Source organism: Taudactylus pleione, unplaced genomic scaffold (assembly GCF_031769625.1).
Source record: "Taudactylus pleione unplaced genomic scaffold, aTauple2 ptg000100l, whole genome shotgun sequence".
Lineage (NCBI taxonomy): Eukaryota > Metazoa > Chordata > Amphibia > Anura > Myobatrachidae > Taudactylus > Taudactylus pleione.
This window is the reverse complement of record NW_028284502.1, coordinates 1,701,875-1,709,444: the sequence shown is the minus strand read 5'-3', so window position 1 is coordinate 1,709,444 and position 7,570 is coordinate 1,701,875. Positions and strand designations below refer to the sequence as shown.

General features: G+C 49.4%; 1 pseudogene; it reads right to left on the bottom strand.

The window, feature by feature from the left end:
• Nucleotides 1-2,866: 2,866 nt before the first annotated feature.
• Nucleotides 2,867-2,985, bottom strand: LOC148525800 (5S ribosomal RNA; annotated as a pseudogene).
• Nucleotides 2,986-7,570: the final 4,585 nt, after the last annotated feature.

Sequence of the window (7,570 nt, the reverse complement as noted above, 5' to 3'; positions counted from 1 at the left end):
TTTTAAAACGTAGTTTATGTGCCTCTGGCTTTACCAATATATTTTATGTGGAAGTGGTTTGTTACAGTGTATTTTATGTGGATCTGGCTGGGCTCGCTCCCAACGCGACTAAAATCGGGTGTGATGCAAGGTCATACTTCTGCAAATGTCACCTCAAAGGCATGCACACAGAAATGCGTCGTGGGCTTGTGACAGCTAGGCCACACCCCATTTTTTGAGCGCGCGCCTCCGGCGTGCGCATGCTGTCTGTCTTTTGTTTAGCTACATATATTTTTCAGCGCTTTGCCTCTGACAGGTTAGTCACCCCTGTACTCAGTAGTCACAGTGGCTGACATTCTGTGGTCTTTCTAGATCACGCTCCCTTACTGTGATACCACACCCCCTCACGATGACGCAACGCCCAGTCCACAATATTACTGCTTCGAGGGGGGGGGGCGCATTTTGACTGCTCGCACTGGGAGCCTCAGACCCTAGAAACTGCCCTGGTACCATGGTCCATGTGACCCCAAACCTTAGATACCTTAACTTATAACACCACCCCTTAACACTTAACTGGCTAAAACTAACCCATATGACCTCACACAATCCACCCAAAACCTTGTGGGTTAGCCCATGACAGGTTTACTCTGCCTTCTGTTGTTCTTATATTCACAGTCTAAACCAGTGGTCGAGGTTGAAATATTGAAGTGGGGGTATGGAAATATCAGGGGTTTTTTATTTAGGTAGGCCCAAATCCTGAGCCCACCTGATATTTTCATACCCCCACTTCCTCCCCTAACAGCACACCTCCCAACTCACCTCCCCTCATACATCCCAGCTCACCTTCCCTCACACCTCACAGCACACCTCCTAGCTCCCCTCCTAGCAAACCTCCCAGGGCACCTCCAAGCACACCTCCCAGCTTATCTCCCAGCATACCTCCCAGCACTCCTCCCAGCACTCCTCCCAGCACTCCTCCCAGCACTCCTCCCAGCACACCTCCCAGCACACCTCCCAGCTTATCTCCCAGCACTCCTCCCAGCTTATCTCCCAGCACTCCTCCCAGCACACCTCCCAGCACACCTCCCAGCACACCTCCCAGCACACCTCCCAGCACACCTCCCAGCTTATCTCCCAGCACTCCTCCCAGCACTCCTCCCAGCACACCTCCCAGCACACCTCCCAGCACTCCTCCCATCACACCTCCCAGCACTCCTCCCATCACACCTCCCATCACACCTCCCATCACACCTCCCAGCACACCTCCCAGCACACCTCCCAGCACACCTCCCAGCTTATCTCCCAGCACTCCTCCCAGCACTCCTCCCAGCACTCCTCCCAGCATACCTCCCAGCACACCTCCCAGCACACCTCCCAGCCACTTCCCAGCTCCCACCACTTCTCCCAGCACACCTTCTAGCTCACCTTTCAGCTCACAGCACACCTCCCAGCTCACATCCTCTCCCAGATCACCTCCCAGTAGACATCATGCTGACCGGCACTGCTATAAAACAAAATTTATAGGCCAGCCATCCGCGCTTCTCACTCTTCTTCCCATTTGTATTGCTTTGTCTTAACCCCCAACTGCACCCGCTCTTTCTTCCGCCTAATTGCACAGCAAAGAATTTGACAAGCCACCCCCCCGGCCTACCAGCTATTCCCACACATGCCACCCTCTGCATATCTGCATTTTTCACACACCCCAAAATCTTCCCTCCTGCTTTTCCCTCACATGCCAACCTCTGCCCTCCAGCTTTCCCTCATACCACACCTTCTGCCCATCAACTTTTCTTTAATGTTATGGAGTACAGGGCAGTAAATACTGGATATGGAGCTGCAGGGTAGTCATGACAAGACAGTATGCAACGCAGTGAGAAAATTATACGAGAGATCATGCCAGTGGTAACATGAAGGGGGTACAGAACAGTGATAACAGGATATGGGGGTGCACTGCAATGATAGTAGGATATGGGAGATCATGTCTGTGACGACAGACCATGGGGTGTGCAGCACAATGATGGCAGGACATTGGGAGCTGCCACACATTGACGACAGGACACTCTGGTGCAAAATGGTATGACAAGACATGGGGGTGCAGAATAGGAGAGGACATGGGGACTGCAGAATAGGAAAACAGGAAATCGGTGGGTGCAGCAATGGTTCTATGTGGCCACGTCAAATTTCAGCTCAGTAGATCCAATAACTGGATTTGTAGCCGCTCAATCACCATGATTGTCCCTATCACAAAATTTACATGGTGAAATGCTGTTTGTTCAATTCAACCTTAATATAAGGGCAAAACTGTGCATGCATGACCCCAGCCCTGGTGCCAATTGTGCCAGGGCTCTTCCCCTTACCCCAGGGTGGTAGGTAAAGAGGCAATGAAAGGACAATTTATAGTTATTATATTATAATATTTTGTCTTTGGCGACCTACTTGTCCCAGCATGGCCTGGCTGTCAGAAATGGTGACCAGGGCCTGCTGGCACAAAAACCACAGGTGTTAGCTTGCTTTGGCACCATGGCAAGCTGGGACCTGTAGTTTGCTTTAAACAAAAAAAGAGAAAAAGAAGGGCTATTTGCTGGGGCACTCTTAGTACATATTCATACATATGTTCAAATCTAACCTTTATTATACATAGGTAAAATTATAGAGTACCCATACACAAAATTCGATGGTAACATGTGTTCTATATTAATTACCTGCAGCAAAAAGAACTTAAATAATATAGAGGAATCTTCCGGCGAAATATTAAATCAACATTCCACTGTTTTATGTTAACTTTTGATTTGGTAGATATTTGACACTTCACAGGTAGATTTATCGTAAAAATAGATGATTTTAAAATGCTTTGCCATGTGCATTCTAATCCCAATTATCCTGTTTTGACCTACAGCACTTGGTATTCCCGCGTGGTCTCCCATCCCAGTACGAACCAGGCCTATTACTGTTTAGCTTCCAAGATCAGACGAGATTGGGCAAATCAAGTAATGTATAGTTGTAGGTATAAATTATTTGGGGAAATGGTATATGCACCAGCCAGGGACATTTCTAGAGAGGAGGGGGCCCGTGTGCAGTCTCCGACACGGGCCCCCTCCTCTCTGTCCGGTGGCCGGCAGCACACTGAGCTGTGCACGGCCAGCGCCGGAGATATAGACTCTGGGCACTAGAGTGTGCCCAGAGTCTATAATAAATGCACAGGTCACCGGGAAAATGGCTGTGGCAGCCAGGGCCAGCCCTAGGCATAGGCATTATAGGCAAATGCCTAGGAGCAACTAGAATGCCTAGGGGCATCCCAAGCCCAGGGCCAGATGCAGATTTTTTCTCTTTGAGCTGGCTCAGTACGGCCAGTCAGGAGGCTGTAGCAGCAGCAGGAGGACACATCTCACACAGGCAGGAAGTGTTTAGTTTCACTTTCGCTGAGGCAGCTGCTGCAGAGTGCAGACGAGGACAGAAGGGATTTAGCTGTGCAGAGGAGAAGCCAGGCAACACCCGCGGAGCTGCTGCTAGACCCTGCCCCACCACACAGCATAAAGGTAAGGATAAGAGCTGGATGAGGGGAGGCAGACACATAGGAGGAGTGGGGGCTGATGACACTGCTATGGGAGGGGGGAGATAAAGACATATGGGGAGTAGCTGGGGTGTGGGGGTATGCCCGTGCTATGAGTGGTGGGTGCTGACTGTGCCATGCTGGGTGAGGAGTGCTGTGCTAGCTGAGGGGTGATGGGTGCTGTGATCTGTTCTGTGCTGGGTAACGGGTCCTTGGAGTGGTGTACTGTACTGGGTGATGGGTGCTGTACTGTGCTGTGAGGGGTGCTGTGCTGGGCAAGGGGTTCTGTGCTGTAATCTGTGCTGGGTGGCGGGTGCTGGGAGAGGGGTACTGTACTGGGTGGGGTGATGGGTGCTGTGCTATAATGTGTGCTGGGGGAGAGGTGCTGTACTATAATCTGTGCTGTGAGGGGTACTGTACTGGGTGAGATGTGATGGGTGCTGTACTGTAATTTGCTGTGAGGTGTGCTGTGCTGGGTGAGGGGTGATGGGTGCTGTACTGTAATCTGTGCTATGAGGGGTGCTGTGCTGTAATCTGTGCTGGGTGACAGGTGCTGGGAGAGGGGTACTGTACATGGTGAGGGGCACTGTTACTTACACATAAGGCCATTAACCGAATTACACCAACATACATCTCTTCACTCATCTCAAAATATCTCCCAACCCGACCTCTCCGCTCAGCACAAGAACTGCGTCTCTCATCCCCACGCATTACTTGCTCCCATTTACGGTTACAGGACTTTCTTCGGGCTGCACCTACTCTATGGAATGCCTTACCACACACAATAAGACTTACCTCTACTCTTCAATCCTTCAAGCGTTCCCTGAAAACTCACCTCTTCAGACAAGCTTATCAGATTCCAGAACCGACCACATAACCTTCATAGCTTCCATGTCTTATCACATCCCCTCTCACAGTCCATACATAACCTCACATATTGTCTTTCTTTCACATACTCCTGACATTTTGCCGACATTCCTATGTGACTGGATCAAGCAGCCCACCAAGAAACTCTGCATTCTGGCCAGACCAAATTGCAATATATATAGCACCTATCCTTGAGTATCAATGCCTGTTTCCCTATAGATTGTAAGCTTGCAAGCAGGGCCCTCTTACCTCTATGTCTGTCTGTTATTACCCTGTTTTGTTCTATCAATGTTTCCAATTGTAAAGCGCAACAGAATATGCTGCGCTATATAAGAAACTGTTAATAAATAAAATAAAATAAATGAGTGCTGTTCTATAATGTGTGCTGGGTGAGAGGTGTTGTACTTTAATGTGTGCTGTGAGGGGTGCTGTACTGGAGAGGGGTACTGTACTGGGTGAGGGGTGCTGTTCTGTAATCTGTGCTGGTGGAGAGGTGCTGTACTATAATCTGTGCTGTGAGGGGTGCTGTACTAGGAGGGGGGTACTGTACTGGGTGGGGGTGATGGGTGCTGTGCTGTAATCTGTGCTTGGCGGGAGGTGCTGTACTTAATCTGTGCTGTGAGGGGTGCTGTACTGGGAGAGGGGTACTGCAGTGGGTGAGGGGTGATGGGTGCAGTGCTGTGCTGTAATCTGTGCTGGGAGAGAGGTGCTGTACTATAATCTGTGCTGTGAGTGGTGCTGTTCTTGGAGAGAGGTACTGTACTGGGTGAGGGGTGATGTGCTGGGGGAGAGGTGCTGTACTATAATCTGTGCTGTGAGGGGTGCTGTGCTGGGTGAGGGGTGATGGGTGCTGTACTGTAATCTGTGCTGGGTGACAGGTGCTGGGAGAGGGGTACTGTACAGGGTGAGGGGTGATGAGTGTTGTGCTATAATGTGTGCTGGGCGAGAGATGTTATACTATAATGTGTGCTGTGAGGGGTGCTGTACTGGGAGAGGGGTACTGTACTGGGTTAGAGGTGATGGGTGCTGTAATTTGCTGTAAGGGTACTGTACTGGTTGAGGGGTGCTGTGCTGTAATCTGTGCTGCATGATGGGTGCTGGGAGAGGGGTACTGTACTGGGTGAGGGGTGCTGTGCTGTAAACTGTGCTGGGGGAGAGGTGCTGTACTATAATCTGTGCTGTGAGGGGTGCTGTACTGGGAGAGGGGTACTGTACTGGGTGGGGCTGATGGGTGCTGTGCTGGGGGAAAGGTGCTGTACTATAATCTGTGCTGTTAGGGGTGCTGTACTGGGAGAGGGGTACTGTACTGGGTGAGGGGTGATGTGCTGTAATCTGTGCTGGGGGAGAGGTGCTGTACTCTAATTTGTGCTGTGAGGGGTGCTGTACTGGGTGAGGGGTGATGGGTGTTGTACTGTAATCTGTGCTGTGAGGGGTGCTGTTCTGTGCTGTAATCTGTGCTGGGTGACAGGTGCTGGGAGAGGGGTGATGGGTGCTGTATTGTAATCTGTGCTGTGAGGGGTGCTGTTCTGTGCTGTAATCTGTGCTGGGTGACAGGTGCTGGGAGAGGGGTACGGTACTGGGTGAGGGGTGATGGATGCTCTGCTGTAATATGTGCTGTGCAAGAGGTGCTGTACTATAATCTGTGCTGTGAGTGGTGCTGTACTGGGAGAGGGGTACTGTACTGGGTGAGGGGTGATGGGTGCTGTGCTGTAATCTGTGCTGGGGGAGAGGTGCTGTGCTGTAATCTGTGCTGTGAGGGGTGCTGTTCTGTGCTGTAATCTGTGCTGGGTTACAGGTGCTGGGAGTGGGGTACTGTACTGGGTGAGGGGGGATGGATGCTCTGCTGTAATCTGTGCTGGGTGAGAGGTGCTGTACTATAATCTGTGCTGTGAGGGGTGCTGTACTGAGAGAGGGGTACTGTACTGGGTGCTGTACTGTAATCTATGCTGTGAGAGGTGCTGTGTTGTAATCTGTGCTGTGAGAGGTGCTGTGCTGTAATATGTGCTATCGGGGGTACTGTGCTGGGTGACAGGTGCTGTGAGGGGTGCTCGCAATGAGGGTAGAATTTGCCCTGTAGAATGCCTTCTGAGGTGGGGGTATAATGAACTTTCACCTAAAACCTGTCCCTTTTCTCTTTAGTTACAGCAGTGTGCTGAGAGGGGTGCTGTGAGGGGAGAACATGGAATTTTCTGCTGGGGGCGCCAGACAAAATCTTTACTAGGGCACCAAATTGGTTAGGGCCGGCTCTGGCGGCGGCCATTTTCCCTGTACTGCGCATGTGCAAACGACGGGAAAATGGCCACCACGGCCATTTTCCAGTCGTTTTACAGTGCCAGACCCCCGCGCCAACGTGGGACTCCGGAGTGTTAAGTAATAGTATGGGTGCAGGGTGTGCGGTGCGGGGCACCCCTGGACCCAGGGGCCCGTGTTCCCCGCACACCCTGCACCCATTATAGATACGCCCCTGGCACCGACACATGGTCAGAGCAAAAATAAATGTAGGACTGCCACAAATGAGTAGTCCATTTTATTAATGAAATATAACATTCACAAAAAGTTATGCATGAGCATACTTTATTTGTTACATGTAAAGATGGTGTGTTTTACTCTTGCTTAATCAATAGTAAATCATGCACAAGAAGGCACAGTAAGCATTTCCTTATTAGAGTGCCAAAGATAATAATTTGATGACTCAAATTGTTAATATGTAGCAATCCATGTGGATGCAGGATACTAAAAGCTGTGATGCTTTATCTTTGGGACTCTAATAAGGAAATGCTTACTGTGCTTTCTTGTGCGTGATTTACTATTGATGGCAAGCATTATTTAAATATATAGAATTTTGCATTGAATTGGTTAATAGTACATACAATACTAAGTGACGTTGTTTGATGGAATTTAGACACCACAGTAATTGATAAAATTGATATGAGCATTGAGGATACTTGGTTTGTGATTTGCATTTCTAGATTGAAGTATGAAATGATGATATGATAACTACTAAGGAAAGATTAAATACATGGGTATATAATACCATCTGTATATATAACTGCTGAGATATTTCATTGTATGCATTTCTCTATGTTTGGTTACACGTGTGATATACATGATTAAGCAAGAGTAAAACACACCATCCTTACGTGTAACAAATAAAGTATGCTTATGCATAACTTT